Genomic DNA, 26,441 nt, shown 5'->3' on the forward strand with positions numbered 1-26,441 from the left:
TAAGTCTTGACTTCTATGATTCCACAACACTGAAAAGAGAACTGAGTGGATTTATCCCTAGTTCAGCAGTGGTTTATTTGAAACTATAGTAGAACTGGTGTGTGTGCTTGTTTGCATATTTAAAATGCTTCTGCTCTGTGGAGTTGGCATCCATTTTCTGTTTTTGGAAATTCTTGCTTCATCCTGTCTCCCAGCTCCTAAGCTTCATCTACTCTAGCAGATCCTTCAACAGAAGGATAACTTGACAGCTTTGCAACTCCCCCTCTTATGAATGGCGTTGGGGTTTTTTGCATATGAACAGACAAATGCACAGAACATGTGGTAAGGACATGTATGGGTCTGTGTGCAAGAAATTTATTTTATTTCCTTTGGCGGCAGGGGAAGAATTTCTGTTTCTCTAGCACCTTTAGTAGCTTAGGCAGGGCAGTGATTCTTTGCCCTCTGTTCTTCATGCAGTCTCATAGCAGAAGATACGACTATTACTAATCATCTTCAAACAACTTTAAGGGACTGAAAAAACAATAGTGTGGAGGTGCCCTGAATGAATCTACTTCACAGTGGCAGTAACTGTGTTGGCAGGCAACCTGATCTAAACTGGCTAACAGTGAACGGTGGAGTTCTGCCCTGTCAGAACAATCTGTATCACTTCCGATTACAGATGCAGAGACTGCATTTTGGGATGTTTGGAAATATGCAACAATAGTATAATCAGAAAAAATAATACATTGGTTCCAGTTTAATCTATCCCCCTTTTCTCTCATGTTTCCTTTTGCAATTGAAGTGTGAGGATGATTCATCATAGCAGAGAGATAAACATTGAGTTAAATGTATGGATTACTTACTCTGCCTCACCCAGAGACGTGGGTTACAATAATCGTGCATGATACCCAGCTCTGAGCGCTTTAGTCATCGTACTGAAAACCACGTGCGTGTACGCACGTGTGAAAGAGAAATCTCGAGCATCCACTCACGCCAGGAAGGCTGCCTCAGGCCAACGCGATGCCAGCCCGCCAGAGGGCGGCCATGGGCACGGCCCGCCAAGGAGCCTGCCGGGTTCTCTTCCCCCGCGCCGAGCCCACGCAGGGCAGGCGCTTGCACGGCGCCGCTTGAGGCGCTAGGTGGTGCTGCCCGCCCTGCTCCTCACGGTGCAGCATGGCGGCAGCGGCGGCGGCGGCGGGCGCCTCGCAGCCCCAGGCCGGGGCTACCGCCGCTGCCCCTCCGGCGGCGGCGGCGGCGGCGGCGGCGGAAGAGTCGTCGGACAGCGAGCCGGAGCAAGAATCCGGCTCGCCGCAGAAGCTCATCCGCAAGGTCTCCACCTCCGGCCAGATCCGCCAGAAGGTGAGGGCTAGGAGGGTCGGGCCTTGAGGGGAGCAGAGACAAGGGTTGCCTTCCCCCTTCCCGAGGCTTCCCATCCTCCATTTCATCCCCACTCTACCCTTTCCAGGGGGAAAACGCGGGGCCTGGAACCTCCCTGCTCGCTTCTCTCTTGCGACCCCACCGACGAACCGCCCCCCAACCCTAAAGCGCGGGTGGTATGCAAGGGGAAGACCTCCCTTCCGCGCCCCTCCCTCCGCCCTCCCCTTCCCCACCAGTCCCACGACCGGGAGGGGGCTCTGGGCACAGTACCCTTGCGGGAGCCTCATCCTTCCGAGCCTCATCCTTCCACCCGTTCCCCGTAACCGGTCCGATCCTGGCAACAGGCTCAGGCAGACAGAGAGGGGGCCCAGGTGAGCTGGTGAAGGTGACAGTCGCTTCTGCGGTGGGGCTGCGGCTTTGCCCAGCAGATGACCGGTGGAGTAGCTGCCAGAAGCAGATGAGCTTGCTCTCCCGAAGGACGCTGTCCCCCAGCAGTGCAGTGGCTTGGCTCTGCATCGTGCACAAAGGGAGAACCGCAGGCGCTGCAGCCTCACCTCTCTTGTGGTTTGGGAAGTGTAGGAATTGGGACTGGATCAAGAGGACCCCATCCCCACTGGCAGGGTTCATACATGGTCCTGAGCCATAATGTGATTTGTTGGGGTCTGGCTTAGCAAATAGGGAAATCCAGCCATTGTGGTTTGTAAGCCATTGTTTACAGCATAGCTTACTGTGTGGGCTGTTGTAGCTTGTACAAGAAGCACTAGCTAAAACAGACTGTGAGGTAGTTCTGTGTAGCAACCAAGCTATTCTTACATTCTCCAGTGGGCACCAGTATTTGATACCAAGAATCCTCACTTCAGCTTGCTCATCTATGATCTTGCATGCAGACTCCCCCTTTAGGCAGCATAGTGCTCTGGTGAATTCAAGTGGTTACGGTTGTTGCTCCCAGAGAGAGCACAGCTAAGCAGAGGTTCGTACCAACCTTTCCTCTGAGAGATGTGATAGTTTGATCTGACCAGTGCTTCAGTGCTCTTGTTCTGTGCCTAAACCTTATTGTGGGTTTGATGAGGTTCAATTGAACTTTGCTCAGTAGACCAACTTGTCATTACTGACTGGCTGCTTGATATCAGTTTGCTCATTCAGTCAAAGCTTTTTCAGAATGCTCTGCCCAAAATGTTGATTAGTCAGCTAGGTGACATGCCCATCCTGGCCAGAAAAAGGAACTGTCACCCCCTGGTAACCAGTTCAAGGGAATGAGAATATATATATTGTAGAATTCAGAAGCAATAGTGATGGGAGTGATGGCTAGGAGAAAGTAATTTCTGTTTCCTCCCTTTCCGGGTGGAAGAAAGGCAAAAAGTAGCCTCATTTTTTTCAGTCCTGCCCAAAGGAAGGAGATAGTGAACCCAAATGGTTCCTCCCTGATCTTCCCACTGCTTTAAGAGTTGAGTAACGTATATACAGTCTCCCTCTTTGGAAGGGAATGGAGTTGCAGCAGATAAGTCCAAGTCTCCTAAGGGGTCCTCTTAGGAATGCTAGTGACTGCCACTCCTCAGTGGCCAGCTTGGTAACTGCCTGACAGAACTGAGTTCTATTAGTCATACAGTATATAATACAAACACACAAATGTATATAACTGTTCTGGTTCAAGATGTCCAGAGTTGAGAAAATAGTGCCACACAATCCTCCTGGATCTTCTGCCCGCATTTTTATAATAGAACTGTAAAAAGGTATGTTCCTTGGAAAGAGGGAGAAGTGTTATATCCTCTGGTTTGAATTCAACACTTGAAGTTCTTATAAGTGTAAATAAAATTACCACTATTTTGGCAAAAGGTCTATGATTATCTTAAGTGGCAAAGATAAATTGAGCTGCCTCTCTCTACTAGGAAGAATTACAGCAATGAATTTCTGATTTTTCTGAATTTCTGATGCCACATGTGGATGAGTCTACTAGCCTGGGGGGGACACAACATTGAAGTATTTTCATACATTGATGCAAAAGAAATTAATTTTGAATAATTTAAAAACATTTAAAGCATCTGTGGCTTTCCAGATATTGGTGAATCACTGCTCCCAGCAGCTCCAGCCAGTCTTGTCAAAGGGGAGGGATGTTGGGTGCTGCAACTGAGCACCATTAGAGGGGCCATGGGCTGTTTGTTGTAGCCTTTCACAGGGAAACTTCAGTTTCCAAAGAAGACACATTTATGCCCAGGTCCCCTTCCCCTATCTTTGGTGTTTTGCTATTAGAGGCAACTGTGGAACAAACACAGAATTTCTGCAGCCCTTCACTCCTTTGGCAGGTACCCCAAGCAGGGTTTTACAGTTCAGTTCTTCTGCTTCCTAAGCTCCAACAGTGGTCTCAAAGAGACCTTTCCAGGTCTTGCCTTGAAGGCACAACCTGTCCACCTGACTGGACTATCTTATCAGGTTCTGTTCACCAGAACAGCTGCTTCCATGGACCCAGGCTGAGGGAAGGCTGCCTGGAAGGTGCTGTGAGTTTTCTCCTCTCTATTTTCTTTTTTTCTTTTGAAAGGAGTCTTTCATATGACAGCTTTTTCAGGCGTTTCAGAATATGTGTTTCCTGGTCTTATCATTGCTTCAATCTGCCACACAAATGGGCAGGGGAGCTACACAGACTGAACGCAAGAACAGTGTAGTCCTTTTACGGTCTGATGTATGTTGAGTATACATTTGTTTCCAACAAAGCAATTAACTAAAGATTATACCTTGTATACTTGGGTTAAGGACTGAGAAGGTTTATTCTAGGTTTCTCAATTTCTATATAGAGAAAATAAGGAAAACCAGGAGTATTAACCATAAGAAACTTATTTTCAGGCAGTGGTATGTGTCAAATGAACTCTGGAAGCAGTCTTACATTTCACATAGGAAAAACCATCATTAATTTGTAATGCCGTAGTCAAACCTATACTAATCTTGATTAATTTGTCTGGTAGATACCTCATAAAAAGTATAAAACATAGCAGATGAGTTGGAAGCCTTATAAAACATGTTCCAAGTTCATTATTTACCCTATAATATTGGCGTATAGTTCTTTTTTTCCCCACTTGGGTGCCAGTTTAGAGTTCCTGGCAGTGCATTATATATTAAAAGTTTGTTCATTGCTTGTTTCCTAGGAGATCATATATTTTGTGCCTGTTCAATAGTTATTTATGTTTTTGAAAAAGGTAATGATCAAGCCTTCAGTTGGATAAAACTGAACCACAAATATTTGAAATTCTCCTGCCTTAAATGCTTTGGTATTGTTTAAATAATACATTTAAACTGTGCTAAAGCAATTCCCTTAGGGATAAGGGGAAAAAAGGGTGTATCAGTCTCATGAGTGCAATTTTAGGATGTAAGCATTGCTGAGTGAGAAGAATATTGTGGTATGGGAATTTCCTAACATGAGAATATTTTAACTGCAGTAAGTTTAATTTTAATGTTGATGAGTACCATATTTTTGAGAGAGTTCAAATAAGGCAGAATTTGACTATGAATCACTTACTATGTTTTGCATCATTTCCTACGTCAATATACTGTAAAAAAGCCCCAAACACTTTGCTTGTGCTATGTGAATATAAACATTTTAAGTACAAGGAGTATAAACAGAAATTATGTATAGCCATTAAGCTTCCATTGCTTTAATCTGCTTGAAAATCTTTAGCTAAGCAGTGTCATTCTCAAGGCAACTCAAGATTTCAGAACTATCAATCACAGAGTTTTGTGGCTTTTAATCCAACCCTTATTGCTCCTGCCTTCCTTACATCTATCCAATAAAAAGGGAAAGAAATAGCATGATTAGCACATATGTTATAGGATTGTGTAAATCCTTTGAAAGAAGTGCTTCAGAACACACAGTGGTATATATAAAGCATCTTTTAGCTGCCTGGAGTCATTGGGTATGAGATGGGCAGCAGAGAAATCTGATAAATAAAAAATAAATTTTCACATTGTTAAAGCAACCACATCTTCTTCCAGACTCACCTGGCTGCTTTGGAAGCTGCTCCCAGCTGTCTTGGTATGCATGTGCAGGTCACAGCCATTTTCCTTTGCTATCTGCAGTGTGGCTTCTTTGCATTCCGATGCATCTCTTTTGAAGGTTTTGCAGAGCATTTGTATGTTACATAACTCAGCATAATAGTGTCAGGACTTCAGCTGTAATAACAAAGTTTTTAATACTGTTAAGGCCTTCTTATTTAAATGGAAGTAGAATAAAGCAAACATTTTAATAGCATTTACTGTTCTGTCTTACTCATTAGTTCCATTTTCCATAATAACAGTTTTTGCATAGTATCTATGCTCAAGTGAAGGATATTCAATAAAGGTCCTTTCTCATGCTAATTAAAAACATGTTTGCAAGCTTAGATATTTTATTGCTTCTTGACTCAAGAAGATTAATGTGGAATAGTCCATTATTTAGTAAATTTCTGTATATTTGTGTGTTAAAACTAAGTAAATATTCCAAAAAATTACAAAGAAAAATAGATTTGAAGTCAAATCCAAGTAAACATTTGAATTTTCAAAAGGTAACACAAGGGCATTCTGCCCTTACATCATTTCAAAAATTAATAAATTGTTGTGTACTATAAATTTCTCTGAAGACTATTTTATAAGAGACTACAGGAATAGTTTCTTGTAAAATAGGTTAAGCTGCTCAGATATTATAGAATGCCTGATGTCCAGTAATTCGAATAATAACAATAACAATAATAAATTTAATTTATATGCCACCCGACTCCCAGCAACTTTGGGTGGTTTACAATTGTTAAAAACATTTAAGAGCAGGAGCAAAAAACACAAAAACAGCACAAGACAAAAGAACAACAGTGGCAAAGAAAACAAACCAGAGAGGAACAAAAAGGAAGAAATGGGCATCAGTCATCCGTGCCATAAGCCTGGGTGTAGAGCCAGGTCTTTAGGGCTCTTAGAAATACCAGTAGGGTGAGAGCCGTTCAGATTTCAGGGGAGCCTCATTCCAGAGGGCAGGTGCTGCTACACAGAAGGCATGCTTCTGGGGTTCAGGCAGATGATACTGTTTAATCGATGGACCCCAGAGTGCGCCGACTCAGCCAGATTGAACTGGCCAGGCAGATATAATGGGAGACAGGTGGTCACTCAAGTAACCAGGTCCTATGAAAGATTTCAGGTCATCTTGGCAAGTGATTGAGTATGACCTCTGAAATTGGGAACTAGTATAATCAATTCATTTAATTGTTTGTGACTCCTTCTGCTGAGTATAGCCAAATTCCCTAGTATTGAGAGTTAGGGGAATAAAACAAATGGGATAATGATTAGACTAATGTTGGTAGAAAGCTTGGAAAAATTGAATGAGATACAGACTGGAACACATTTAAAGACCTATTCCATAGTTATGAAGGCAACAAATAATTTACTGTTCACCACCAATACAGCTGCATAGTGTCATTCAGTGGAACTTTTTCAGGTAATTATTTTAGAACATGAGAAGAAAATATGTATCACTGATAGCCAGTTTTCAGTAAATTTGCATGAGTCTTCAGATTAAAGTGCATGCATCTACTCTGTGTTGACTTGGATGCTGTTTACTGATTTTATGGAGTAGAGGTGGTAAGTACAGGTATGGAAGTGAAGTATATGTTTGATTATGAATGCAAGAACTGAAATAGATATCACTAATATGAATTAATATCATCTAGGTTTTTATGGGTATGTATAAAACTAGAAATCCATAGTTGCATGCTAAGCACCAGTGATAATGGGGAAAAAGACAGACTTTCTCAATGAATGCAATCCAGGAGAAAAGATATTCTGTTGAGTAATATGAATGGATGGGTAGGAGTGAGATGTAAGAATACAAAATAATGATTTGGCCACTTGAAGACCTAAGAATGAAAGAGAATTATGACTAGTAAGTATTTCTTAGAAAAAGGTCTTGTTTATTTCACATACATGGTGTGAGCATAAATCTCTTTGTGTGGGTGTGTATGCAGCAAAGGAACAAATATACATTTAAAAGCATGGTTGATTTGATTGTTTATGATGAAAGACTGAGAGAATTGAAGCACTCACCTCCGCTTCATCTGCCCCCTATCTCCCTCCTCATCTCTGCCCTTTTGGCTGCCAGCAAGAAGGGCCAGCAGCTGCCTCATCCAGGCACACCTCATCAGCAGCGGGAGGAAGAAGATGACGAAGGTCAGCTGGGGATGGCAGAGTGCAGGGTGGCCAAACGGGCAAAGAAGGGTGGGGGGAGTTGAAGCGCATGCTACAGGCTGCAGTCATAAATGCAGGCAGGCTGCCAAGTGCCCAAATTTTGATCACGTGATTTCAGGAGCACTGCAATGGCTGTAACTTCGAGGATCAGCTGTAATTACTGTTCATTCAGCGCAATCATAACTTCAAGCGGTTGCTAAATAAATGGTCGTTAAGCAAGGACCGCCTGTATTTAGATGTATACCTCTGCCTGTTGAATTATATGGAAATGCAAGTTAGGTATATCAGGAAAATAGAAAATTGAATGCAGCTTGGATGGGGTAGTTAAGAAATTTATGTGGTAAATCAAGAAAAGATTGGATCAAGATTCTATGGTACTGAATCAGTGTGGACTAAATACAGAAATAAATTAGCAGTATGAAAAAGCACATTGAGATGGCATTTGGTTATATAAAGAGAATGAATGAGGTTTAAGTTGCAAAACAAAGACAGAATCTAGTGTGTAAGTGGCATACAAATGTTCATAAATAAATAAATAGGAAGAGTGAATGGGTGGAGAGAGAAGACCAAGAAAATAATGTTGGACAGAAGTGATGAGATCTTGGAAAAGAAACAAGTGATAAGCACAAAGAAAAAAAAGGCAGTATATGAAGCGGTGTATGGAGATAGTGGAAGCAAAGATGGTTTTCAAGGATAGAAAGGTTTGGAGGGATATAATGAATAGTGCTGGTACAAACTACTTTTAGCTTTGTTTGCTTTGTTTCATTTGTTTCCTTCTCATTCTTTGCTTAAGGTTTCTTACCACAAAAGGGAATAATGTAGATATATATGTATTTTGTCCATTCAGTTGTGTCCAGATCTCAGAGACTGCCTGGACAAGTCTCTTCGGTTTTCTTGGCAAGGTTTTTCAGAAGTAGTTTGCCTTTGCCTTCTTCGTAGGGCTGAGAGAGAGTGACTGGCCCAAGGTTTTGTGCCTAAGACAGGACCAGAACTCAGTCTCCCAGTTTCTAGCCTGATGCCTTAACCACTACACCAAACTGGCTCTCATGTATTCTTCAAGGAGTTGCTAATAGGTATATGTGAGCCGCCCCCTTCACTGCAAAACACCTTTTTTTCCCTTCAAAACCAAAGTACTACATTGGCATTAAATTTAACACAGTTCAATTTGCTGTAACTTTACCCTTTCCTAGTTCAGTACAGAGGATATTTTCCAGTTCTGTACCCAGAACAATTTAATAGGTGCTTTCGAGTTGTAAAATCTACTGCAAGTATGCTTGGCTCAGTCTCTTGCAGTCTTATAAAGCAATCAGGAGACATTCTGTTGTGCGGGTATTCATACTTCCTCTTCCTCTTTTAAAGCTTAATCCCTTTCTTTAAGCTTAACACCCACCCCTGTTTTTCTTGCTATTGCGTGTTCTTAATAAACTCTAAAACTGTTTTAAATACAGATTTTTGGTACCAGTTTGTGCCCAGGGGGGTGGGGTGTAATCTGGTAATATACCTCAGAAGAACTAGGCATTTCCACATTGACTTCCAGATGCTGGGTTTTGTGATTCTCAGTTAGCAGAAAAGGGTTAGGGTTACAGTTAGGGTTTTTTCCTTTTAGTCTTGATTCTACAATCCTAGTTAAAGAGAAGAAAAGAAGGTGGTAGATGGAAATACCAGCTGAAGGCAATAACTGCTGCATCTGCTCAGCTGTCCTGGTTTGGTGGGGAAAACCCAAGTGGTGGAGAAAGGGACTTTTCACTGGCTACCCAAAACAAAGCATGTTATAACTTAACACCTGTAGGTAAACTCTGTCAATGAACCTGTGAACAGGAAGTTTCTTTTTCAAAGGAAGAGTTCATGTGTAATTATGTGATGCATGTCAGCACCTGATCATTCAAGCATTCACACAATCACAGTCAGGAGGCTGGGATTCCTTTAACTGTTTTAATGAAGCATAATGAACGGTACAGAAGGCAAGGAAATAAAGATTTCCCGCTCAAACCTAACTTAAAACTACATTCCCTTAGTTAGTCCCCTTTCCCATGAAACCATGTCACTCCCCCTCCCATCCAGATGGTATTCCTGGCATATCTCAACCCCGTGTCCTTGATGTCCTCCATAGCCATAATAAACCACTTCACACTCCAACTTCACACCCCCTCCCATCTGGCGACACGGATTCCATTCCTTGGAGAAGGAAATGATGGTAGATGCTCCGATAAGGGTTTTTGTAAAACCTTTGATTGGGGGGATCTGACAACCCCCCCCCCAAGAAAGACTAAAAAAACAATCAGATATCACATAACATTAAGCAATGAGATTAGTAAGGAGAGGGCTTAGAAGGATACTTTGCATGAAACTTTTTGGTTAAAATAGGAGCATTAACATGACATGCATTAACCCACTCAGGATCTGGAAAATGCTTCCATTGAATCAAGTACTGTAAAGATTTGCGAAAAAAATGAGAGTCCAGAATGTCTTTAACTTCAAAATGCTGATGGCCATCGATCATGATGGGTGGAGGGACTGCTGCAGGCTGGTGCCACTTAGAACGTTCCAGTGTAGGTTTAAGCAAGCTGCAATGAAAAACAGGGTGAAGCCTTTTGAGGGTGGGGGGTAATTGTAATTGAACAGTCACAGGATTAATAATTTTTGTGATGGGGAAAGGTCCAACAAACTTGGGGGCAAACTTCTTTGAGTGTTGTTGGGAGCGTAAAAATTTGGTAGAGAGATAAACAAGATTGCCCACTTTAAATTTCCACTCTGGGTGCCTGTGACAGTCAGCAAACTTTTTCTGAGTTTCATGGGTGTGATCTAATGCCTGGCGGATGACAGGCCAATTAATGGCAATCTGTGCAGCCCAGTCGGCTACTGAGGAGTCAGGCAAGGATTGCAATTGAAGTTCAGGTATTGGAACAAAGTCCTGGCCATAAACAATATCAAAAGGGAAAAACCCCGTGCTTTGGTGAACTGCATTATTATAAGCAACCTCAGCGAAAGGAAGGAGATCCACCCAATCGTCCTGTTGGAAGCTAAGGTAGCAGCGTAAGAATTGCTCTAGAGTAGACTGAGCCCGTTCAGTCGCTCCGTCCATCTGCGGATGGCTTGACAAGCTGAGGGATTGCTGGACACCAATTAATTTCAAAAATGCCTGCCAAAATTTGGAAGTAAATTGGACGCCTCTGTCGGAAATTACACGTGTGGGACACCTGTGAATTTTATAGATGTGCGTGAGAAATAGCTTGGCTAATTGCTGAGCAGTTGGGATTTTAGCGCAAGGTATAAAATGAGCCTGCTTGGAAAACAAATCAATTACAGTCCAAATAACAGTCTTGTTTTTACTCTCAGGTAAATCCACAATAAAATCCATGGTGATTTCTTTCCATGGAGCCTGGGGGGAGGCTACAGGTTGTAAAAGTCCTTGCGGTTCCCCCCCCCCCCGCTTGGGCATAGACGTGGCATGAGGTGACATAGGACTGTACATCAGCACAAAGGGAGAGCCACCAAAATTGACGCCTCACCAAGTGGAGAGTTTTTGTGAAGGCAAAATGACCTGCAGATTTAATATCATGGGAACGGTGCAAAATTGTCTGGCGAAGAGACTCAGGCACATGGATTTTGCCATTACAATACCAGATGTTGTCAATTTCAGTTAATTGGGCTTTGTTACATTGTAGCCAGGGATCATTAGGAAGCACCTGAAGCAGTTCCTCTTTTAGGTCAGCCTGCACTTTCACTTTCCCAGCTACTGCTTGTTTGCTGATTACGCAAGCATTCCAAGCTGCTTCTGAGAGAAAACTGTGTCTACAATTTGAGTTTGGGCCGTGTGATATTGCGGGAGGCGAGAAAGTGCATCAGCAAGAAAATTCCTCTTGCCAGGAAGGAAATTGAGGGTAAAATTAAAACAGCTAAAAAATTGAGCCCAACGAATTTGTTTGCCATTCAATTTCCTGGGGGTTTGTAAAGCTTGGAGGTTTTTGTGATCAGTCCAAACCTCAAAGGGATAACGAACACCCTCTAGCAAATGCCTCCAATGTGTGAGAGCAGTCTTTACAGCAAAAGCTTCTTTTTCCCAAATGGTCCAGTTGTGCTCAGAGTCAGAAAATTTGCGTGAGAGGTACGCACACGGGCAGGGGAAACCTGTTTCATCTTTTTGAACCAAAACCGTCCCGATAGCTGAGTCAGAAGCATCTGCTTGCACAATAAAGGGGAGAGTTGGGTCTGCGTGAGCCAGAATGGGTTCTCTAGTAAAAAGAAGCTTTAAATGGTCAAAAGCAGCTTGACAATCAGAAGTCAAGGCAAGTCTTGCCCCTAGAGGTAACTTTCCAGGTTTCCCCCCTCCCTCTAGTTTTCAACAAGTCAGTCAGAGGCAAAGTAATTTGAGCAAATTGGGGGATAAAATTTCTATAGAAATTCGCGAAGCCTAGAAAACTTTGAAGTTGACGCCTGGTGCAAGGGGGTTCCCACCCCATGATGTCTTGTACTTTGGCAGGATCCATTTCGACCCCCTTGGAAGAAATACGATAGTCCAAATAGTTCAGCTGGGACTTGTGGAACTCACATTTAGAGAGCTTGGCATACAACTTAGCATCTCTCAGTTTGCGCAAGACTTTCTTGACAAGCTGAACGTGGTCTTTGAAGTTGTCAGAATAGATTAAAATGTCATCTAAGTAAACCAGGACTCCTTTGTACAAATGCTCTTGGAGGACCTCATTGATATATTGCATAAACACTCCAGGGGCCCCCGCTAACCCAAATGGGAGGACTTGTATTGATAGGAACCTAGAGGGCAGTTAAATGCTATTTTCCATTCATCCCCCTCCTGAATTCGAATTCTAAAGTAGGCTTCTCTGAGGTCAAGTTTGGTGAATACTTTTCCCTTTGATAGGTGTGATAACATGTCTTTCATTAAGGGGAGAGGGTATTGATTGTTTATTCAGATGGCATTTATTCCACGGTAATCTGTGCAGAGTCTCAGAGAGCCATCTTTTTTCACCTGGAAGAGCACCGGGGCTGCCAAAGGTGAATTGGCAGGCTCAATGAACCCCCTCTCTAAGTTTTTGTCAATGAATCCCTGAGAACTTGTTTCTCAGTTTCTGACATAGCATACATTTTTGGCTTAGGTAGTTTAGCCTTTGGGTCAATTTCAATGGCACAGTCAGTTTTTCTGTGAGGAGGCAATTGGTCACACTCCTTCTCATTGAACACATCAAGAAAGTCTGAATACTCGGATGGAATGTTGGGCTGTGCCACAGGTTCTGCCGCAGGGGTGTGGTTGAGGAGGGTGCCGGCTACATTCTGCCCAGGTTGTGGTACAGTAAAGAGGTTGCCAGCTCCATTTTTAAACAATAAAGCACCTGAGTCCCAGTCGATTTGTGGCTTTCTACTCTTTAGCCACGGGAGTCCCAGGATGATAGATGTCATGAGTGCCGTTGAGCTAAAGTAATCAGCGCAATGGCACTCATGACAATGACAAGGAAATAGGTGAAGGGGTACAAGTTAAGTAGCCATCAACCCACAACGACTAACGGCTAACAAACAATAGATAAACGGATCACGGAGCCACCCAAGCCATCAGCAGCAATACCACGGGGATCGCCCAGCTGAAAGCAATCAGCAGAAGAATGAAAACCTGCGGATGGGCGATCCTAGAAACCCTCAACCAATGGCAGGGCAACGCATGGGACAAAGGGGGGTGACGTGACCGAGAGCGAGGGGGCGCTGACCGGCGCGGGGTATTTAAACCCCGCACCGGCGCGCTCCTGTCACTCTCAGCTTTTTCTAACAACGTTGTACCTATCCTGAAATAAACCAGAGCCTGCTTTGCAACCCAGTGTCTGAACGTTATTCAGAGGTAGGCAGCGCATGACATAAAGCTGAGAGTCATAAACTCAGCCTCGCCGAGCCCCACCGGACGACAACGAGCCGCGGGAGGAGTAGACGGCGAGAAGACCAGCAAGATGAGGCCGGAACGGCGCGGGCAAGGAGGGCGAGCCGCGCGGCAAGAGACAGAGGAGGACCGACCGAGGCCAGAGGCACCGCGGACTCCCGGAGCCATGGACGCCCGCCCCACCCGACCCGAGCCTCAGCTCCAACCCCAAGGGGAGATGGCGACGGAGGCAACCCGACCGCGGGAGGGAGCAGCACGACTTCCGAAACCAGCGGAGGACCCCGCGCCCCACATCGCACCCCAGCAACGGGCGTGGAGCGACAGCCCCACGGTGCTCGACACGGAGGAGGACGACGGAGACACCCATCAGACGGAGGAGGAAGCGGACCCGCGGCGGAGGGACGATGAACCCCCCCCCCCCCCCGAGGACGCGCCAACGGAACCGGCCCCAGCGGCGGTGCGGGCTGTGGACGAGGAGGCACGAGCTGAACTCGCGGCCATGCGGGCTCAGCTGACGGAACTCCGGACCATGCTCCAGGCGCTTATGCCCCCCGCGCCACCCAATGACGTCCCCGCACAAGCCCACACCCCGAGCGAAGCACCGAACCCACACGAGCCAGCGGAAAGCCAGCAGACGGCACAGGCGGCCGACACCACATCCCGGGAAGCGAGAGGCGGGGCCGCGCAAAACGCCCGGGCCCCAAAGGACTTCCCCATCTTCTTCGATGGGACCCCCTCAAAACTCTCGTTTTTCGTCACCAACGCTAGGGAGTTCATGGGGAGGCACGGACACTCCTATGACTCCGAGGCCGACAAGATCGGCGCCGTGGCAATCAAACTCCAAGACAGGGCGGCGGACTGGTACGTCCAACTGTACGAGTCCAGCTCCCCCGCCCTCGCCACCTTCCCTGCTTTCATCAACGAGATGAAAAACTATTTCGAAGACCCCCTAGCCAAAGTACGGGCGAAAAGCGCACTCCAGAGACTTAAACAGGGCGCACGCACGGTCCCTGACTACGCCCTGGAGTTCAAAGCCCTCGCGGGAAAGGTCTGCGACTGGTCTGAGACCACCCTGCTGGAAATCTTCAAAAAGGGGCTCAACCGCGACGTTCTCCAATGGGCCCTCTACCGCGACGACCCAGAAACGTTACACGGGTGGATCCACCTCGCGGGGAAAGCCGAACACGCGCACCGCACCTTCCTTATGACAACCACGGAAGACACAAACTACGTCGGGAAAAAGGTACCCGCACCACACGGGGGGATGGCCGGCCCCATATACCCTAAAAAGAAGTTCAACCGGGAGCCCTGCGGGAGGTGTGGCAAATTAGGGCACAAGACGGCGGACTGCTTCGCCAACCGACCGCCGACCAGCGCGCCCAAGCCCGCCCCGAAAATTAGCCCCAAACCACCCAACCCGGGGCCGCCCCCTCACCGCCGAATGACCGTGGCCACAGCGACACCGGAAGAGGGCTGGGACGCTTACTGGGGAGAAGAGGACAATACCGACCCCGACCAGCCGGCGGGAAATGCTCCCCGCTTGCCCTGAAACGCGTGGCGAGGCAGGCGGCGGGACAGCAACGCGAACCACCTCAACGAAACGACAAAAGCTCCGTAATATTGGCAGCAATTCAACTCTCTGCCGGCAACGGAGCCACCACGGCCGCGGCACTAGTGGACTCGGGGTGCTCAAAAAACCTTATCCACCCCGACCTAGTCGCCAAACTCGAACTCCGCTGCTTCCCCCTCCCCACGCCGCTGGCATTCCACCAGCTGGACGGCTCCACAGCGGGGGGGAAACCAGCCACGCTACAAACCGAGCCGGTCACCCTGCAAATGGGCACTCACACCGAGCGCACATCGTTCGTAGTCACGCCCATCGGACGGCCCATTGCAGTCCTGGGGATGCCATGGCTCGCGAAAAACAACCCGCGGATCAACTGGGCGACCCGCACCTTCACATTCGGCGACGGCGAGTATCGAGCACCAGTACCAGCTGGCAAAAGCAACCCCACGGTAGGACGAGCGGAGGCGACCACACAAGACAACGCCGCTACCACTGCAGACCTACCGGAACAATACGCCGACTTCTCCGAGGTCTTCGGAGAAGCAGAGGCAGACCAACTACCCCCCCACCGCAAGACGGATTGCCGAATCGACCTACTGCCCGACGTCCCCCTACCTAGACCAAAGATCTATTCGATGACCCCGAAGGAGATGGCAACCCTCCGGGAGTTCATCGATAAAAACCTAGACAGGGGATTTATAGAGCCAGCATGCTCACCGGTCGGAGCCCCCGTCCTATTCCGGGAGAAGAAAGACGGGACCCTACGGCTCTGTACCGACTACCGGGGCCTAAACGCGGCTTCCCTGTCCAACAAATACCCCTTACCCCTGGTGAAGGACATGCTCGCCCACCTGTCCACGGGCAAAGTCTTTTCCAAATTGGACCTGCGCGAGGCGTACTATCGCATCCGAATCAGGGAGGGGGACGAATGGAAGACGGCGTTCAACTGCCCCCTAGGCGCTTTCCAGTACAAGGTACTGCCCTTCGGACTCGCGGGGGCCCCTGGGGTGTTCATGCAGCTCATCAATGAGGTACTGCATGAACATCTGTTTAAAGGGGTCCTGGTCTACATCGACGACGTCCTTATTTACACAAAAACATACGAGGAACACGTAACCTTAGTCAGGCAAGTCCTCGACAAGCTCAGAAGGGCGCAGCTCTATGCAAAGCCCACAAAGTGCGAGTTTCACAAAGACCGCCTAGACTATTTGGGGTATCGAATCTCCGGGGACGGCATCGAGATGGACCCCGCAAAAGTCGAAGCGGTACTAAACTGGGAGCGGCCCCGCAACAGACGGCAACTACAGAGCTTCCTGGGATTCGCGAATTTCTACAGGTCCTTCGCCCGGGGGTTCGCTGAGATAGCCCTACCCTTAACGGACCTCCTCAAAACCAAAGGGGTGGGGGACACCAGACGCGCCAAGAACCCAGGCACAGTGCTGAATTGGACTCCCGCGTGCCAGACCGCATTCGACAAGCTGAAAGCGCTGTTCACGACGGAGCCAATCCTCGCGCACCCGGACCCAGAACGGCCGTTCGTGGTCCAAGCCGACGCCTCAGACTTCTCCCTGGGAGCCATCCTCCTACAAAAAGACTCCACGGGGCTCCTGAAACCATGCGCCTACCTGTCAAGGAAGTTCTCCGAGACAGAGAGGCGATGGCACGTCTGGGAGAAAGAAGCCTTCGCGGTGAAATCGGCACTAGAGACATGGCGTCACCTACTCGAGGGAGCCACCCAACCATTCGAGGTCTGGACGGACCACCGGAACCTCGAGGCCCTACGAACGCCTAGACGCCTTAGCCCAAAACAGGTCCGATGGGCACAATTCTTCAGCCGCTTTGATTTCCAGTTGAAGTTCATGCCGGGCAAGAAGAACTTCCTGGCCGACGCCCTCTCCCGGCTGCCCCAAGACGAAGAGCCCGCCCCAGACACCATTGGGACGGTCCTATCCGCCTCGCAACTGGGGATGGCCGTGACCACCCGAAGCGGCGCACGGAGGCAGCTCGACGCTACGGCGCAGCCGACGGCGGGACAACCGGCGACGGAAAGAAGGCAACCGCAACTACCAGGGGGAATGCGCACGGACCTCGCCGCCGCCCTCAAAACCGACCCCTGGTTCCTGGCAAACCCCGACAAGGTAACGATGGCGCAAGACCTAGCATGGGGGGAAGGCAGAATCTACGTCCCGGACTCGCAACGCCAGGCGATCTTGCATAGGTCACACGACGCCAAGCAAGCGGGACACTTTGGGTTCCTCAAGACCCTACACCTAACACGGCGGCAATTCTGGTGGCCCGCGCTCAGGCGAGACGTAAAAACCTACGTGGCGTCCTGCCCAACGTGCGCTCGGGCCAAACGGGCACCAGGCAAACCCGCGGGGCTATTGCAACGGGTGGCAGAACCCTCCCGCCCATGGGAGGAAATCTCTATGGATTTTATAGTGGACCTCCCACCCAGCCAGAAGAAAACGGCCATTTGGGTGGTGAAGGACTACTTCTCAAAGCAGGCCCACTTCATCCCCTGCACGTCAGTCCCATCCTCTCAACAACTAGCCAAACTCTTCCTCATCCACGTGTACAGGCTACACGGATGTCCCGCACGTGTGGTGACCGACAGGGGCACACAGTTCACCTCCAAATTCTGGCGGGCCTTCTTGAAGCTGACGGGGACCCAACAGGCCCTGTCTACGGCTTGGCATCCGCAGACGGACGGAGCCACTGAGGTTCTTAATGCCACCTTAGAGCAATTTATACGATCCTATACGAACTACCACCAGGACGACTGGGCTGAACTGCTCCCGTTCGCCGAAGTCGCATACAACAACGCCGTCCACACGAGCACGGGAAAAACCCCGTTCGAAGTAGTCTCGGGGCGCGACTTCGTCCCCATACCGGAGCTACCTCAACCCCCGGAACCCCAGGTGGACGCCAGCGACTGGGGACGGAAGATCGCGGAAGCATGGCCAGTAATCACGGCGGCGCTGAAGGAGGCACAGGCTGCTTACAAAGAGCAGGCCGACAAGCACCGGCGCCAACAACCGACGTTCCAGGCGGGGGACATGGCCTATCTCTCCACCAAGTTCCTAAAGTCAACCCAACCCTCGAAAAAACTGGGGCCTAAGTACATCGGGCCGTTCCGAGTCACGCAAATAGTGAACCCGGTAGCAATACGCCTGGACCTGCCACACAACCTCCGGAGGCTCCACCCGGTGTTCCACACCAGCCTCCTAAAACCGGCAACCACCTCCCGATGGCACCCAAGCACGCCTCAGCCCGCACCGCTTATGATCGACGGGCAACACCACTTCGAGATAAGGGACATCCTCGACTCACGCAAGCAACGAGGAACCCTACACTATCTGGTCAGGTGGAAACACTTCCCCCACCCGGAATGGGTGGCGGCGCACAACGTTAAAGCGCCTGACCTGACCAGAGCATTCCACCGGGCATACCCCGACAAACCGCAATCAAGGTCAGCAAAACCAACCCCCCCCCCCGCAGGCCTCCCCCCGCCTCCCGTGCCCCAAGGGAAGGGGCCCCCCCCAAGCCCGCGACTTGGGTGGACCTTCCCCCCCCCGGGACTCACTCCCCCCGCCCCGGGCCCACGGGGTGGTGACAAACGATCGCCAGCACCCTCCCCCCGCCCCTTGGCCGCGGGGGAGTGGCAAGCAAGTCAACAGGGCAACCTGGGGGCAACGCCCAGGAGACACAACAAAGGCGACGCACTCCAAATAAGCAAAAAAGGGCCCTACCTGGAGCTGAGCAGCACCCGACCAGCCACGCCTCTCGCCTCGCCGAACTGAGCCAAACAAACAGGGTGTGGTTGGAGCATGCGCACGCCAGGTCAGAACCCGAGCATGCGCACCATGGACACACCCTGGGAAGGCACGTGGTAGAGGGAGGAGCAAAGGGAGGGGCGACAACTACTCCGGCGGGAACTTTGAAAAAAAAAAAAAAAAAAAAAAAAAAAAAATGGCGTTTTGACAGCTCCATGGGGGAAACCCAGAAACCCGGGGGAGAACACTATTCGGAAAGGGGGCAGTATGTCATGAGTGCCGTTGAGCTAAAGTAATCAGCGCAATGGCACTCATGACAATGACAAGGAAATAGGTGAAGGGGTACAAGTTAAGTAGCCATCAACCCACAACGACTAACGGCTAACAAACAATAGATAAACGGATCACGGAGCCACCCAAGCCATCAGCAGCAATACCACGGGGATCGCCCAGCTGAAAGCAATCAGCAGAAGAATGAAAACCTGCGGATGGGCGATCCTAGAAACCCTCAACCAATGGCAGGGCAACGCATGGGACAAAGGGGGGTGACGTGACCGAGAGCGAGGGGGCGCTGACCGGCGCGGGGTATTTAAACCCCGCACCGGCGCGCTCCTGTCACTCTCAGCTTTTTCTAACAACGTTGTACCTATCCTGAAATAAACCAGAGCCTGCTTTGCAACCCAGTGTCTGAACGTTATTCAGAGGTAGGCAGCGCATGACAATAGAATAGTTGGCAATAGGGGCTACAATAAATTGCAAGGTTTCTTTATGCCCTCCCAACCTCATGGCCAAAGTCTCAGTCCGGAATTCCACGGGACCCCCGTGGGCAACTGAACCGTCCATCTGAGTGAAAATAATTGGATTTTAAAGTCTTTTGGTTTTAAGGCTCAGTGTGTCAATTAGGGCGGGGTGTATCAAGCATTTTGTGCACCCCGAGTCTAACATAGCTGTCAGATTGGCTTTGTGCCAGGTTCTTAAGTTTTTTAGTTCTACTTTCACCAGCAAGGTGGGGCAATCATCACTCACCAAAGGGTCTTCTTTGTCATCTATCTCCAAAGTAGGCATGTTGCGCCCTGGAGTTTCCACCTGCTCACGGGCGCGATTTAGAACAGGTGAAATTTGTTTCCTGCCGGCTCCAGTTCCTCCTGTTCGGAGTCTTTGCCAGAGTCAATCAGGGACTTCACCTCTAGATCCTTTCAGGCCAGCGCCGTTGCAGCGGCTGCCTTGCGTCTAGTCAGTAGGGTTTTAGCCGGTTTGGTTGCTCCTTTTGGTGCATCTCACTCCCTGCGTGGGCATTCTGCTGCTCTGTGGGTGTCCTTCCTGCATTTGAAACAGCTGCCTCTTTTCCCTGGCTGGTCTTTCTGGTCCTCCTTGTCACGGAAGAGTTTTCACTGGTTGAAGGGAAATTGACCTGGGGCTACGGTATTTTTTCCCATCGTTTGCGCTCGGAGTTGCTGACAGAATTGGTACTGGGTATTCTCCACCTCCCCTGCTAGGCAGATCCATTCTTTCAAAGTGGGGGGGTCTCCGCGGCAGAGTACCCATCTCAGGATTTCTGGCTGCAAGCCCCCTTTGAAGTAATCAATCTTAGTGGTTTCCAACCAGTCCATAACTTTTCCGGCAAGAGCTCTGAACTCCATGGCATACTCCGCCACGGTCCTTCCCCCTTGCCTAAGTTGTTGGATACCTGTCTTCGCCCTCATCTTGTCGAGTGGGTCCTCAAACCGGTCTCTCAGTGCCCTCATGAAGTCACGCAGCCTGTTCAGCTCCAGGGCCATGGCATCGTGCAGTTGCACAAACCACTCCGCCGCAGGTCCCCGGAGTCTGGCACCTACCTGGCTCACTTTCTTGTACTCAGTGGGAAAGCAAGACCCACATTCCTTCATGTATATGGACACGTTGGTCAAGAAGAACACCAACTGTCGTGGGTTTCCATCGAACCTAACTTGTATGTCCTTTGGGGTCGCAGCTGGTGTCGCCCCACTGGGCAGAGCTCTCCCCCAGTTGCCTTGGCTCTCTGGGTGGCCTCCACTCCGCTGGCGCCTCACTGGGGATTCGAAATCCCAGGTTGGGGTTAGGGTACGCCGTCTTCCTCGTGAGTCTGGCGATGCCGCTCTGGATAGCTGAGTTGAGATTTCTGCCAAGGGGTATGCCACGGTCTCCAGAGTTCTTGATACCTGCTGCAACACCACTTCCATAGCAGACATCCTCACCTCCAGGCTCCGCATTTCTTGCGAAGTTCCATTGGGGTCTGGTTTGGTCCCATGCGACCCCGGACTCTGCACCCTTACTTGTGCCTCCACGGGTGGAGGGGCTCTTCCCTCTTCCTCTCTGGCACCGGGCTGGGAAGGACCCACCTGTGGTTCTTCTATGATAATGCTTGGCGTCTCTCACAAAATTGAGGGAACGGGGGGCACTTTCCAACTCTGTAGTGTTGAGCTGGGGTTCCATCTCACACTCACTGTCCCCGTTCCCCGAGCTCTCCTCCGTCTCAACTTTTTCTTCTTCCACTTTGGCATACAGCACTGTCCTCTCCGATGACGGTAAAGGTGATGGCTGCTTAGCCCAGGATTTTCCGTGTTTAGGCATGAACTCTCAGCTGATTACTTGCTCAGGAAGAATTTTCAAAAAGGTGGATTCGCAGCTTAATGTCAGCACCTGATCATTCAAGCATTCGCACAATCACAGTTAGGAGGCTGGGATTCTTTTAATTGTTTTAATGAAACGTAATGAACGGTACAGAAGGCAAGCTGCGAATAAAGATTTCCTGCTCAAACCTAACTTAAAAACTACATTCCTTTAGTTAGTCCCCTTTCCCATGAAACCATGTCACTCCCCCTCCCATCCAGATGGTATTCCTGGCATATCTCAACCCCATGTCCTTGATGTCCTCCATAACCATAATAAACCACTTCACACTCCAACTTCACATCCCCTCCCATCTGGCGACACGGATTCCATTCCTTGGAGAAGGAAATGATGGTAGATGCTCCGATAAGGGTTTTTGTAAAACCTTTGATCGGGGGGATCTGACAATGCGCCTCTACGCTGTAGACTGTTGCTGCTATTGCATTTTAAAATTAAGAAAATAACTATAAGTCATGTCTGAAGAAACACGGGACAGGAGTATAGAAAAGAGTAGAATAACTAAAATTTGGTAACAGTGTTTTAAGAATTTCCCATTAAAGGTGAGTGGATAAAGTGGATAAAGTGTGGCCATTCCAGAGAAAATAGATAGTGTGGAAGCAGCTGTGTTAAGTGTTTTAGCAATGCAGACTGTATTCTGTTATTTATTGGAGGGTAAGACACTAGGGGACGCGGTGGCGCTGCGGGTTAAACCGCTGAGCTGTCGATCAGAAGGTCGGCGGTTCGAAACCGCGCGGCGGGGTGAGCTCCCGTTGTTAATCCCAGCTCCTGCACACCAAGCAGTTCGAAAACATGCAAATGTGAGTAGATTAATTGGTACCGCTTCGGCGGGAAGGTAACGGCGTTCCGTGAGTCATGCTGGCCACATGACCCGGAAGTGTCCTATGGACAACGCCGGCTCCAAGGCTTAGAAACGGAGATGAGCACCGCCCCCTAGAGTCGGACTCGACTGGACTTTACGTCAAGGGAAACCTTTACCTTTACTAAGACACTTGAATCTTAGTGTGAAAAGGCTTTGAAAACATACATGTAATATGTAACCAAATGCTATTGGTCATATAAAGTCAACTGTTTAAGATACAGAAAGTTGCATTAGGTCCTCTAGAACAGGGATTTCAAACATGCAGCCCTCCAAGTCATTTTCTGTGGACTGCAACAATACTTAATTAGTCAGCAGTAGCACTGAAAAAGAATAAAGTAATAGAAGTGTAGTTGCACTATTCTATGCAGCAGGCATTCTCAAGCAAATTTGAAGGGGATGCACTTTTTTTCAGTGGTCTGATAGGACTCAAGCTACACATGATCTACCTGCTGTACTTGATCCGCTTGTGCCACCCCACCTCCCACAGCTGGCATATGCTGATTTCTCTCCATGATGAGTTGGCAGCGGTGCATTTCCACATATGCCAGACATGAGTCACCTTGGCTATGCATCTTTGGCTATTTCTCTGCTTCTACCTCCTTCTTGATGGAAGAGGGGTGGAAGGTCTTTTGTAACCTTTTCCTCAAAGAAAGTTTGGAGGCTTTCTGCGAAGAAGGGGTCACTTGAAGTCAAGTAGGAACCATCCCTCTTCTCCCTGGATCCCAGTCCTGGCTATCAGGAATCACCAGGGCAGGACAGGGGAGGCTTCTGGAGGGCAAACTCAGCTGCCTGAATATTGGTGACTGGCATTCTGGGTTTTTTTGTGTTTTTTTTTGTGTTTGTTTTTTTTGAGAAAGCTTCTGCCTGCAGGTTAGCTGCTAATAAAGGCAGTACCTTTCCTACCTATCATAAGGGGAGAAAAGAAATGAAATCATGGAGAGGCCACCAGGGCTGCAGCATCAGTCAGCATTGAGTTGGCAACACTGCATGCCTCTCTTCACCTCCTCCTTGAAGAATATGAGCTGGGAGAAGGAACAAAGTGTGATGCCTTTGGTTTCCCCTTCTCATATTTCATATTGGGTTTCAGGGGAACAAAGTCATCTTATGGAAAGATGATCCCTCTTCTGCAAAGTAAGAAAACAAACACAGGAAGAAAATGGGGTGAGCAAGAACCAGAAGGCCTGTCTTGATAAAAGAGATTCTGATGGAACTTTATAATGGGGGGAGGGGGGACATGACAGATATGCAGGTTGTTTTTGTAAGTTGAGAACTGGAAAGAGTCTTTTTGGAGCTACCTGTGGAGTTAAGAAGCAAATGGACTGCTCTGGAACAGCCTTAGCTGGGAATACCTGTCAAAAGTGTGAAGATGTGGGGTGGGGAGAGAAATCCTGTACTTGTCCCACTTTTGCTTCTGGTAACAAAAGGCTTGGAAGTTTGACAGACCCCCAGGAGACTTGAAATAAATGTATCTTCTTTGGAAATTGAAGCTTCGCTGTGAAATATGGTCTGTCTGCAACAGATAGCATATGGCCCTTCTAATGGCGCTGAGTTGCAACACCCAACTTCCCTTGCCAGGCTGACTGGGAGTTGCAGTTCAGCAACCTCAGTAAGCTACAGATGATAGACTGAAATGTGAGGACTAAGAGTAATTTTTCTACCATTACATGAAAAGGCTTCAGTGTTATAGCCCTCAGGCGAATGGGCTGGTTCCCATGTGGCATTTGTGATTATTTGAGTTTGAGATACTTCTCTAGATCAATGAGAAATACTCCGTATTCCAATGAACCATGAATATAGGATTTGTTTTTGTAATCCCATTTCCTCCCAGTCACTGTAGGATTATTCTTCTGAACAGTTACAGGCTTTGGAGAGTTTTCTGGTATTACAGTAAGTGTTAGTTCTGTAGCCAAGAATTTGGTCTCTTGAATTTATCAGTGAGTTAGATTTTAAGTGTTCATTGCAATAAATCTCAAGTACTACGACAGTGTTTTCCTTATATCTCATATATTGGCAAGAAAACATTAAGCTTCTTAAAGCCTGAAATGTGTTCAGTCTCAAGTTTTCTATTTCATTTCTGTTTCTTATTCATAAAGCAAAGATTCTGCTTCTAGGAATTTATCAGCGCTCACTGAGAAGAATAACTGGTTGTCCTAAAAAAACAGGAAAATCTGAAGTACTATATAGTACTAAAAGATTTTTATGTGTGAGAGAGGCAGTGCCATTATAAAATAATAATACATACCATACTACATATTTTTAAGCAAGAACAATTGACTTGAGTCATAAAGCGAGCAAAAGTTTAACTGGCAATATTTTAACCATTTCTGGGGGGTTTTGGTTCCAGGAATGAAAAAAAAAATACTAGGTTGTAGAAAGTAATTTTAAAAAGGATTTTATAAGCACAACATGTGCTATATACTTTCTCAGTCAGGCCTCCTGTTCTGCCCCAAATGCTTTGTGTTATTCTGCATAGTCCTCTGGCCTTTCTAATTTGTCATCCCATCCCTAACATTAGTTCCCCTGTTTATATTAATGGCTGCACTCATTCAATTCACAGCCACTCAAATGCTGGAATCCTCTGGCCCTTAGCCAAGCCTGGATGTAACCTGATCCACAGAGATCCCAGAGTTCCCAGCAGAAACCAGATAACTGGAAAATTCTCCATTAGAAGATACTATCACTAAGCATCAATAGCATTCCTCACCATCTCTTACCTTTTCTGACCATCTTAATACATTCCACAACCAGCTTCTGTTTTGAACTAAAAGGAACAGGATTTTAATTTGTATTTTTACTGTAGGTGAGTCAGTCCCTTTGGTTGTCCTTGCTGTTAAACAATAAACAAAAAACATAAACGTATTGTTTAACAGACTTTTAGGTTGGAAAGGAGACTAGAATGGTATGAGTTAAGCTCCCTATTAAATGTCCGTAAAATATATGTTGTCGTTTCTTGAAAACATCAGTAAAAAGAGTTACGTGGAATTTAAAGACTCAGCTTAAAATCTCTCCTGGCTCCCTTCCCTCTTCACATACCCAAACGTCTTTGTCTAGCTAATTGATCTGATCTGAATGCCTCTGTGGACAGTTGCCTTTCCAGCCCTGACTTACTAGCAGCATCCAAGCCTTAGGTTTGCTAGCTTGAATCAAGTTCAAGGGACATGCCTAAAGTATGATTGCCTTTCCAAAGCTTTTGTTACAACTAGAGAGGCAACACTGCCGGATTGGAAGCAACTCCAGACTTCAGCATTTTAGCCGTAAAATTAAAACACTGGGAACAATATTGCTCACCACAAACAAACAAGTTGGCTCTCCATGACACTGCTGTAGCCAATCCCCCCCAAAAGACCACTGAACCCAAAAGCTAGGGTGCTAGAGCAAGGCACATAAACAAAAGACCGTGCATGTTATCTGTAACTTGTGAACTGGAGAACACCTTTGAAAGTTCTCACAGCTTGCTTAATACCAAATAAATGTAACTCCCGTTGTTAAATGGAAAAACAGTTTTAGATAGAATGTAATATGCTAGATTTGGATGTGATAAATACAAGTCTGTTTGGATATACTAAACAGAAATTAAAATATCTGTTCAATAATAAATACTACTTATGATCTTTCATCATCTTTCTCACAAATGATTATACAGATACATTGTATCAAGCATGTGCTTTTGACTATCCATAAGATTGGATAACATTTAACTTCAAAACTACTGCTGTACAGAGCAGAAGTTCCCAATCTTTTAGGTTCACTTGAACTATTTAGGATTCTGAGAAAATCATGCCATTGGGGCGGGGGGAGGAATTACCAAAGCAAACTGCTTAGTCCTACACTGCCTGCCTGTTCCTGGTTGCTTACGTTTGTTTAATTTCTGAGGAGATCGATAGACTTCCAAACAAGACAGCAATGCAGCCATCATTACTGATGCAGTTTTTAGTTTTTTAAAATGCTTCTGGGTCTATGTGAGACCTAGAAGAATTCATGGAAATAAAGATGATATTACTAGTTCCAATGTATTGTTTGTTGTAACTACATTTTAAAAAATAAAATCACATTGGACATGGACCCTGGAAGGTACCAATATATTGCCATATGCATTAGTATCTAGGGCAGTGTTTCTCAACCTTGATGACTTTAAGATGTGTGGACTGGGGAATTCTGGGAGTTGAA

The 26,441-nt window shown here is 47.5% G+C and overlaps 1 protein-coding gene across 3 annotated transcripts in view; it reads left to right on the forward strand.

The window, feature by feature from the left end:
* The first annotated feature begins 1,208 nt into the window (after positions 1-1,208).
* DGKD (diacylglycerol kinase delta) overlaps positions 1,209-26,441 on the forward strand; it is a 91,715-nt gene continuing 66,482 nt past the window's right edge. For 2 of the 3 annotated variants that reach the window (XM_063306904.1, XM_063306903.1), the window contains exon 1: positions 1,243-1,338. The gene's annotated coding sequence lies outside the window, so the exon portion shown is untranslated. Of the gene's footprint in view, positions 1,339-26,441 lie in introns of all 3 variants that reach the window. The other variant, XM_063306909.1, reaches the window with a different exon arrangement.

Source organism: Candoia aspera, chromosome 6 (genome assembly GCF_035149785.1).
Source record: "Candoia aspera isolate rCanAsp1 chromosome 6, rCanAsp1.hap2, whole genome shotgun sequence".
Lineage (NCBI taxonomy): Eukaryota > Metazoa > Chordata > Lepidosauria > Squamata > Boidae > Candoia > Candoia aspera.